The sequence below is a fragment of the Phaethon aethereus genome, assembly GCF_964289735.1.
Source record: "Phaethon aethereus genome assembly, chromosome: 6".
Classification (NCBI taxonomy): domain Eukaryota; kingdom Metazoa; phylum Chordata; class Aves; order Phaethontiformes; family Phaethontidae; genus Phaethon; species Phaethon aethereus.
In genome coordinates this window covers 145,069-155,317 of record NC_138580.1, presented here as the reverse complement: position 1 = coordinate 155,317, position 10,249 = coordinate 145,069, and positions in this window count along the sequence as shown.

The following is a 10,249-nucleotide window of genomic DNA, read 5'->3' as shown; positions in this document are numbered from 1 at the left end:
TTGAACCTCAAGAAAGGGATATTAATCTTTTCAACCTTACAGCAAGAGCAACAGAGAGGTGTAGTTTCACCAAAAGTTGAAAATGTCTTCTGGTTTAATCATGGTCATTTGTTCTTACCCATAATAATGATGGATGTAAGATAAATTAAGGGAAATAAATAAATAAATAAATAAATAAATAAATAAATAAATCCAAGTAGTTATTTTGAGAGGGGAGAGAGAAACAACTGTATTGCCTGTATTACAATTACAGGAAAAGCACAATGATCCCCTTGTGCGTACAGGCAACTAATAATTCCTGAAGCTTTGCTCCTCCCACTTCCTTCTCTGCTTTAACCCTAAATTAGTCACAATAACACTATGACAATACTTACTTATGTTGTTCCTGGATTCTGGTCCATTCTCATCAACACAGTAGTAAAACATACTGTACTCCCCACCCTACTTAGATGTAACAGAGCTCAGATAGATTTCAATAAAATCTTACGCTGATATTATTCTTCTTAAAAAAACTTTTATGCCCCATATGTTTACATATATATATGTATTGGTTTTGTTCAATTACCCGATTCTTAAAACTTAGGCACATCGAAAGATATCTTAAGGCTATCGAAGTTTTCTTAAGTTATCAGGAGCAAAAAGTTCTTCCTAAATGACAATAAGCAAAGACGTGTTCATCTTCAGAGGAGAAGATGAACTGCTCTAGCCTGGGTTAAGCAATAGAAATTAACTGCCACCCAGGTTTTTCTGCACCTGCAGAGATCAAGTTGTCTTAAATCTGCAAGCACTGTCCCTAACTGAAGACATCATCCTGGACAGGGAGATGGAAGAGAATATTGGTATCTACACACTCGATTTTCTCTCAAACGTTTTGTGACTTTCCACTATTAGCTTCATATATTAAAAAAAAAAGTGAATCAATCCATATATGTGATTCAGGTGAAGAATTCTTCCTATTTATTAGGATATTTGTAAATAAGATATACAAATACATAGTTTTTTTCTTTTTTTAAAACATATAATAAAAGCTATTGGAAAGCAGAAAGGTAGTTGTGATTCGTGTTGTCTGCTGAAGAATATGTTAGTTCTGAATTATTTTTTTGTTTTAAGTTCATGTATCTCTGTTTAATATTTGCCTTGGCTTCAGAAAGAAGGCTAGTTATTTCACAGAAATGAATGAAAGAGAATACATGTATTCTGAGAAGACAAACCAGCCGAGGCATTTTGATCAATGTTTTTAATTCAAATCAGCTGTATGAGCTCCTCAGTGAACAAAAAATTATTGGAGGTTGAGTTTTGTGCCTCGTAGAGCTTTAGAGTTCTTCCTGACATGGAGTATGCAACTGAAGGAAGTAGGCTTTAAACAAAGATTTTAACACATTGACACTTTCTGTAATATTAGAATTCCAGAAATAGTAACTACAGTAAAAAAAAGAACTAACCACCTTTATAAAACAAAACCTAATAATTTTTAATGATTCTAAAATATTTCTGTCATTTTAAGATGCACTCTTTTAGCTTGCAAAATGTATCTGTAATCTAAAACTAAAATTTTAAAAGAAGCTATGGGTACACTTGGTCCATCTACGCAAAGTATTACCATCTGACAAATTTAATCTATTAATATCGTTTAATTTCCTTCTACTTTACACTCTTTTAAAGCAAGAACAGATGTAATTCAGAAGGTACATAAAACCTTAAAATAAATTGGTACCAGAATGAAGTAAATATTTTTATGCTTTAAAAAAATAATTATCAGGAACACTAGACAATGACTTTTTTCCTGGATACTGAAAAGGAAGTATAGATTTATAAGGTAAAGTAGCAAGAAGAAAACCTTTTTAAAATGGGTGTGCACCACTGTTTTTTCTCACAAAACTGGGATCTGTATGGGCAAACATTATTTCAGTTTGATTTCGATAAACTTAAAAAGTCTTTTCGTTTCACAGCTTCCTATATCAAAACTAGTTTTTATTTAAATTAGTTTCCCTTATAAAAAAGTTTAACAGCAGTGATTTTGACCTTGCCTTAAAAAAATTACTATGTTCATAATGCCTGCATTGTAAAGGCTAGACATATATTTTGATAAATTATTTATTTCTGTAAGAATTATGCAATATTTCTCACTGGCAGTATTACAGTAGCTTCTTTAAGGCTTTGCCTGTTCTAAATTGTTTCTGCAATAAACTATTTTTTTCTTCTTTTTTCGTATCACTACTGTGTACCTTGCAGTTTGGATGTTAGCCTGAGCCTTTCACACTCACCATACTTACAAGGTTTGTTTAAGCTGTGAATGGTGATTTGGGTTTGTCCTCTGAGGACAACTTTCTAGTTCACTGTCCCCTCTCACAAATCTTTCCTGTGTAATATTTACCACAGACACTCTAGCATGAGCTCTGCTTTTCCTCACATCCCAGCGCTCCCTCCTCTGTAACATGCTCTAAACTTACTTCGGTGGTGCAGCCTTACTGTTTAGCAAGTCACCCAGGAGCTACCCCACAGCTCCTCCTGGCAAGCTGGAAGCCGGGGAACCCGTAACACATTCAGTGTCACCCTCAGTAACCATAGTGCACACAACAGCCTGTCGCTAACCTACGGCACAAAGAGGACAAGGCAAGGGTAAAACTAACTGAAGATAGCCCTCGGAATCTGTATTGAGTCAACGGTCAACGGTAGGGACTATTTCCGTAGTACTTGTTTTAGATTACATAGTAAAAAGAGCAAGTCCACATATAACTCTTTGCTACAGAAAAACCACAGTAAAAGGATGATTTGAGACTGCTCTGGTTTTGACTGTCTGCAAGTAATTCAACCTATTCCTTATCTCCAGTCTAAGCTACGCGTACACAGCAGGTGGTGTATTCCAAAAACTGTATTTCATAGTATACGTAGAGTTGAGTGGACTGACTTTTGACTCAAGGATGCATTTTCCTTTTTCTAGGACACAATGTCTGCTATCCATGGAGGTCTTCCTCCTGCCTGTGTCCAGCTTTACAATTATGAATGCTTACTGTAATATTTGGGACCACTATGAAAAGACATGACACATCCAAAAACCTTTTCTTGATTTGGGACTTTCTGCTGCCATTTCTTACTGAAAAAAGAGGGTCAAAATTCTTAGGATATTGTCTGAAGTCCTTCATAACAAATGAATATTCAAGATGGAATCTAAACTGCATTAAAAAAAAAAAAGGTTAGCGTTCTCTAATAAAATTCTTGCAGTCTGGTCAGAAATGTTATGAAAACTCTTTGGAAAGTGTCTATCTCCTGTTTGTATCCATCCAGTCTACCTTCTGATTGTTATTAGAAGTGAATTTTACTGAAGAATGACTTACTCATATGGGTAGATTAAAACTAGACAAGTAGACAACACCGATTTCAGATCATCGTAACATTTCAGACTATGATCTACTGAAGTTAAGGACAGGCTCTATGAAAGGTTCAGTCATTTGTGGAAAAACAGCTTTTGTGAGAGGACATTAGAATGGACAGTTAGGGATAGTAACTCTGTTAATAACTATCTGACTTGAATATGTCTGTTTCCATATTCTTGATATGGTTAAAGGACATGATGAAGCAGGTGTACTCTAAACCTGCTGCTTTGCCATTTACAAGCACATTATTACACAGGCTTTTGTGACTTCAGCTACTATCACTGATAATGTAATTTGTTTTATCCTAAGAAGAAAAACAAAGTTGTGACAACACTATGGCCAACAAATGGCTCATAGGTTGCTGATAAATGGCTACTGCATCAACCCTCAAGTAATACAGATTGTGCATTGCATTGGACAGGGCTGATGTAGTGAATGGTATAGCATCTTTCTTAGCACGCCCAGTAAATCTCCTACTGATGATAGTGAGGCTGAGTTGAAGAGCTCTGACGCTTTGTATTGGATAGAGCTTACCCTACTTACCTTTTAACTTGTTTTTAAAAAGAAAAGCATAACAGACTTAGCGGTGGCCATGGTCTATTCTGGCTGCAGGAAGGCTGTATGCTCTGTCCTCTACATTCACGCAGTCATTTTACTTGATCTGTGAATTACAGTTGATTTGTGTATGACTAAAAGACAGAATGCCTCCTTTAAAGATTGAATTTAAAGTAGATGTAGCTCTTTCTATAAGTATTCTTGTTTTCTACCCAGGAAAAAGGGCAGCCTCTACTGCTGAAATAATTCATGAAGTCCATTCTCAGCTGTCCTCTTCCCCTGGAGACTGATATGCCGAATAAATGGTACTGGCAGGGGCAGCAGCCTGCTTCTGGCTGCTATAGACAAGATTTTTCTGAGTCCAATAAGCATTGTTTTGGGCATGCTGGTAAAAGGCAACATGCCCATCGGCAAAAAAACAGCAACCTTTCTCTCCTATCAGTTTTTGTTCAATTGCTTCTCTCTCTGTTTACAGCTCTTCCCAGCCCTTTGTCCTCTGTCTCCAATTCACCAGTACTTTGCCCACCATTTCTCTATGGAATAGAACCAGTGAACAAAACCCAATCCAAACATATGGAAATAGGCATTTAAAAGCACGAATGGATAACAGAATCAAGGATATAGCTAAACACAGGATTGTCCTATAATTGAGAGATGCCACCTGGCTAGTTTCTAACCAGCTTGGCTGGACTTACACGTGTCCAAGATCTGTCAGAGCTATTAGGCATGCACACACTGAATTTGTATGTGTTGCAGCCCTGTGCCAGGGTGGCTGGTCGTGTTTTCTGGTTTTGGGATTTTTTTTTTTCTTTTTTCCTCCCTTAAAGAAGGGCCAGCCTGCTTGTATTGCGCACCCCTTTATCTGACCTACAACAAATGCAATCTAGGGCACTCAGTGTGGTACTGGGATTCCAGAAAGCCCTGCTGTAGACTGATGGCAGATGGAAGTTGGATCAGTAAAATTCTGAGACGTGTGACTGCAGCAAGAGAAGCCTAGACTCCATAGTAATAACACGGCATGTCTTCTTCTGTGCCTGGTTCGGAAAGCATAGTCGTGTCAGATCTCTGACACTATCTGTAGTGGGCTGAGACACCGGAAACCATCATTTGTTTAGGCTTGAAAGAGATTTTGAGAAGGCTTGGCATTTTCAGAATTTGATGAGATTATCTCCTGATTTCATAAGTCATGCAAAATCTTCCCCCCAAGTAAAAATGTCTGCCAATGTCTATCACTTCCGAGAGGACAAAACTGAAGCCTGAACACAATTTAAATGAATGGCATTTCCGTTGCTCTGTCACTGAGGGGGCTTTCTCCAATAACCCCAGCCCACCCTGTCCTTCGGGGAACTGAGATCAAATCCAGGCTACACGGGGCTGTTCATGAGACACGGTGATTTATTTCTAAAACAATATTGAAACTGGGAAGAGTATGTGGCACAGGAAGAAAACTCACCACCTCTGCCTGCTGTCTTAAGGCTGAACATTGAACTTGAAAGCCGACTCAAACTGTGGCTTTCGGGATGCTTCTCCACAAAAAGAAACGACATTCTGTCGCTAATATGAGGATTTTTCAGATCGCCTTCATTTTCAAGACGCCACAATTTTATTCTCACAGCTGAGGTGAGCAGGGCTCACCTCAGGGGCTCCTCGTGGCACCATTCTCTGTGCGAAAACACACCCCGGCAGCAGCTCCCGCCCCACGACTCGGCCGGCGAGGCCGGGCCGGGTAACACCGGCCGAGCACCCCGCCTTCCCCCGCCATCAGGTTGCTCCCGCCAAGGTTCTCGCGAGAGCTCGGCGTGGGCGGGGCGCGGGTGGTGATTGACAGTCGTGCACTCTCCGCGTTGTCGCCATTGTGTTGCGGGGAGAGGCGGCTGGTTTGGCGTGGCAGCCTGTGGGCTCGGCCCGACTTGGCCTTTCCGGTGCATCTGCAGCTCCTGAATGTCTGCGTCGTGAGGGTTGTGCCGCGAGAGTGAGTACAGGCCGCTTACGGTGTCGAGGAGGGGAAGATGTCCCTGTACGGCCCAGCTCGCGCCTGTGTGCGGGGCCGGGGCCGGCGGCTCCGCGCCAGGGCGCGGGGAACCATTTTGTCTTGGGGCTGGCGCTTGGCTTCTCCGCCCTTGTCTCTGCGAAGCACCTCTGACGGCTGCACGCTTCAGCGGAGCTGCGTGACACTGCCTGTGCCTTTCCTCCCTTAGAGGAGCCGCCGCCCTGCCGGGTCGGGGCACAGCGGTCGGGGCTGCCCTTCAGCCTGGCGCCAGCCGCAGTTCGGCATTGGCCTGGAGCGCGGGCGCAGCACGGGTGCGGCCGTGAGCTCCTGGCCGGGACCTGAGCCTTGCTGGCCGGGCCGCTCCCTTCAAGCCTGGGGCGGAGGGTACGGCGCTCTCTTCAGCGGCTCTGCGGAGCACCCGCTGTCTAGAGCCTGTTGGCTCCAGTCAGGGAAACAGCCCAGCGTCGTGGCACCAGCTGCTACATCAGCGTAGGCAGACGTTCGGCATTTATAAATATTTTTCTTGCTCATGGGAATCTTGAGAGGCTGCTGAGGTTATTGTCGGCCTTCCTTGATTGAAGGTTGAGAAAATATCCCGAACAAAGAATTGTGCAGACTGAGAGACTTGTCCCTGAACGCCATCTTGTTTGTCGTAAAAACATGATTGTGAGTAAACACAGAGGAAGACACGTGACCACAAGTTGCTCGAGGGGAAGTCTTATGAACAGCTGTATATCAAACCATACAAAAACCTGTAGATGTAAAAGCTCAAGTCTTAGGTAGGAGTGTCACTGCATATTTCCAAGGCAGAAAACTTGAATTTAGGAGCTGTGAGTGAAGCGTGTGCTTCTCTCTGAGGGTACAAGAATGCTTTAAGCTGTTAGTAGAAAGCATGGAAGCTACTAAAGGCTTCCCCTACTGGTAGACATGACTACCTGATATTGCTCCTCGTTTCTCAGTAGAGGGGGTTAGGGCAGGAGAGAGGAGTGAGAGGGTTTTATTCTAAGTATTTGCTGTTTGTGTTATTTTTACTTTTTGAGATTACACTGCTCTCCCGCAAAGACCTCTTGGATCTTTTATCTCTTGATATCTCTATCCATGGCTGTGTTAAGTCTAGTTGATCTTTTATAATGTAGTTGGAGGGGTGACAGATCAAGAAGGGCAGGACATTTGAGCTGTGTACTCAAAATAGGCTGTTCTGTTCCACCTCCTGTTACAAGTTGTTCATCTGTTTCCCAGGTACAACTTTAAAGTTTGATTTCAGAACTTGGTTTCTTACCAAGTCTTTAGAGGGATCACATGTATCACTTATTTCAGGACACACAAGGTTGTTTCCAGATTTTTCCATGAGGGTTTGATTGCTAAGTTGCATAACATGGCATGAAATTATGAAATATGTTGCTTTAATCAGAAGAGCACTTCTCACCCAGCTGTTCCCTTTCTCATTTCTCTGTTGTTGGATACCCACATGAGTAGTGTCAAAATGAGGGAGAAGACAGAAGTGCGTTTTGCCAGGATAGTGTCTTGAGGTTGCTCAATGAAGGACAGAGCAGGTGTCATATGTGAGTAAGGTGTTCCTTTCCTTTGTGGCAACAACAGGCCTTTAAATCAGTTCAGCCTACAACACAACTTCTTTTTTTAATTTGCTCCTCAGAGAAGTCACTGAAGTGTTTTTTGGCCTCAGTACCTTCTGTGTAAATTGAGGTGACTACTTTGTTATTATAGTACTCATTACAGCATGTTAATTACCACTTGGGATTTGTTGAATTCCCATGTGGGTAAACAAAATGTTTGAGGTTTTAATTGGAGTGTCTTTGTGCTCGTTCAAAAAAACCCTTGAGATGCTGATACTGTAAAAGGGGAACCATTCTCATTCTGAAATATCCTATAAAAACATGATATTCCCCTTGCAGACAAGTAGTATTGTGCCTTTAATAATAGAGAATTTTTTTTTGTTGCAAGACCACTGTCTCACTCTCACTCTCTGTCCTTTGTTCTGTGATACCTTAGCATGTTCATCCTGACCACCTCATTGTGTTACCATGATCAGCATATGTCTATTGGGTGTATTCAGGCCAACTATGAAGATGGTTGCTTCTCAAGCTTCCAAGGTGCAGTGCTTAATAGTTGTCAAAGAATTCTGGACAAAAAATAAAACCAAACCAAAAAACCCAGAAGACTTCTTACTAGCATTAATTACCAAAGTTGAGATGCCAGCATCTAATTTTATCTAATATATTGAAGTCATGACTCCATTAACTTCAGTTGCAGATATATGCTTTCATGATTTCAACTAGTTGGATTCCAAGTAAATTTTATAATGATTGCCTAGAAATTGAAGAGCTCTTGTGTAGTGGCTTTTTAAAAAATTATTAATCTGAATGACATGCTTCATGTCACAGAATCTTTGTTGAAAGGCAAAGATAAAATCCAGTTTCCTTGAGCGGAAGTTCTTTGTCTAGACCATAAGGCCTTTTTTTTCCACTACCTTTTCACCTCTGCATCAAACAAGGTGGGGTTCCTTTTGTCAAATGCTCTTAAGACAACTCTGATTCGTCTTTATAGCAGATCCTTCTCTTTTGCTGGCTGAGGCCAGGACTGCAGAAAAAAATGTATGATTGTATTAAAGAAATTAATCATAATGTTCATGCATAAATTGTCATATGAATTTTTGCATTTTCTAACATGCTGCCTTTATCTTGTTTTAACACTTTTTTGTGTATCATTTCTGCAAGTTTTCTTCACTTAGAGAAATATTATGTAGCTAGTATCATCCTGAAATATTCAGGTTGAAATCACAGCCTGTACTAATTTACAAGATTAAGCTGATTGATAACATTGTCCTCTTGGGGTTACCACTGCAGGAGAAAATTAGTCTTCTGCCTTTTTATATATGTTTGTAGAAGCAATTTGCTAATCTTGGACTTCATTTCAGCTTCTAGAGATAGTTGTCTCTGGTGTCCGTAGTCTTCCAACCCCGTCCTTTCCTATCTGAATGCTTTTATTTTGTCTGTTCTGTGGATGGTGCATGAGCAATTTTATTAGTATTAGATGACCTCTAATTTAGTCTTGAAGTTCTTACAGCTTCTCGCACATCTGTCTCTTCCCCCGTTCATCTACCAGTAGGAGCTTCCATCCCTCCTTCTAGAACTTTTGCATATTCTACCTATGTTTGACTTTTACTTATGTTATTTAATTCATCTGGTACCACATCTATCTGATGCAAAGTGATCCAGAAGCAAAATGATCTGTAACAAAACTGATAACACTGGCGCTCTTTGTCAAGTACCTAATAGTACAGAATTGTATTCATTATTCTGTGTGTCTGTCCCTTAATTTTGTATCAGGGTAAGCTGTAGGTAAACAGTGCTTTGGATGTCAGATCTCATCAAGATCTACAGCTGTCCTGTCCAGTATACACCCTTGTGGCATTAATTTAGCTTCACAGTTTGCAACTTGAATAGTTCCTTTTTCACACCCAGTGCAGCTTCAGACAAGTACTAGACTTGCAGTGCACGTTATGGCAGATTACGCTAAAGCTTAGCTTAGTTTAACCATTGTTACAGTGTCTTATCTAATATTAAAAATATTAAGAAATGTGATTGTTACACTTTATTGCACAAACAATCCACTTGAAGTGTTGTAGCTTAGTTTATTGGATTTGTCCATATTGAATTTCTTTTAAACTTCCACGATTGACAGTGGTGTTCTTCTGTACTTTGGAGCACTGCTTGGAGCATTCTTACTGATACAGCTGTATTGACAACTTTGAGAATTGCATGCAAATGCTCAATATTTACGTAGGGATTTAAATGTGATCTGGGAAATTGAAAGAATTCATGCTTTCATGTTCCTAATCCAAAGTTAGGCAAGTGAGAATTTCAGATTCCTGAACTGATCTTGTTTAACTGATGATGTCTTTGGCAAAAGCTAGTGTCTTGCCAGTGTCTGAAGCATGGTCTAGAAGCTGCTGTCCTTCTCCATAATACAACCCAGCATTTGTTTTGTACCCAAATGTAAGCATTTACTTAAACTTGGTATGCTTTATGTTATTTTTTTCCCCTAAATTAAAAAAAAAAAAATCAGTGTCCTACTTACAAGATTAAGCATTTAGACTACTTTATGTTGTGACCAGTGTTGTAAAGCTAGCAACTGAGCAGGCACCAGAACAGTGGTTAAAAAAGCTTCCATTAGGGAAATTAACCTCAGCTATCCCAACTATTTGATCAGTGGAGTTCTGTAAAAACTAGCTTTTACCAGGTAGAATGTGTAATGCAGCATGACTTTCAGCTAAGATTAAGTCTTGAGTATGGGAACTCAACTTGAAACT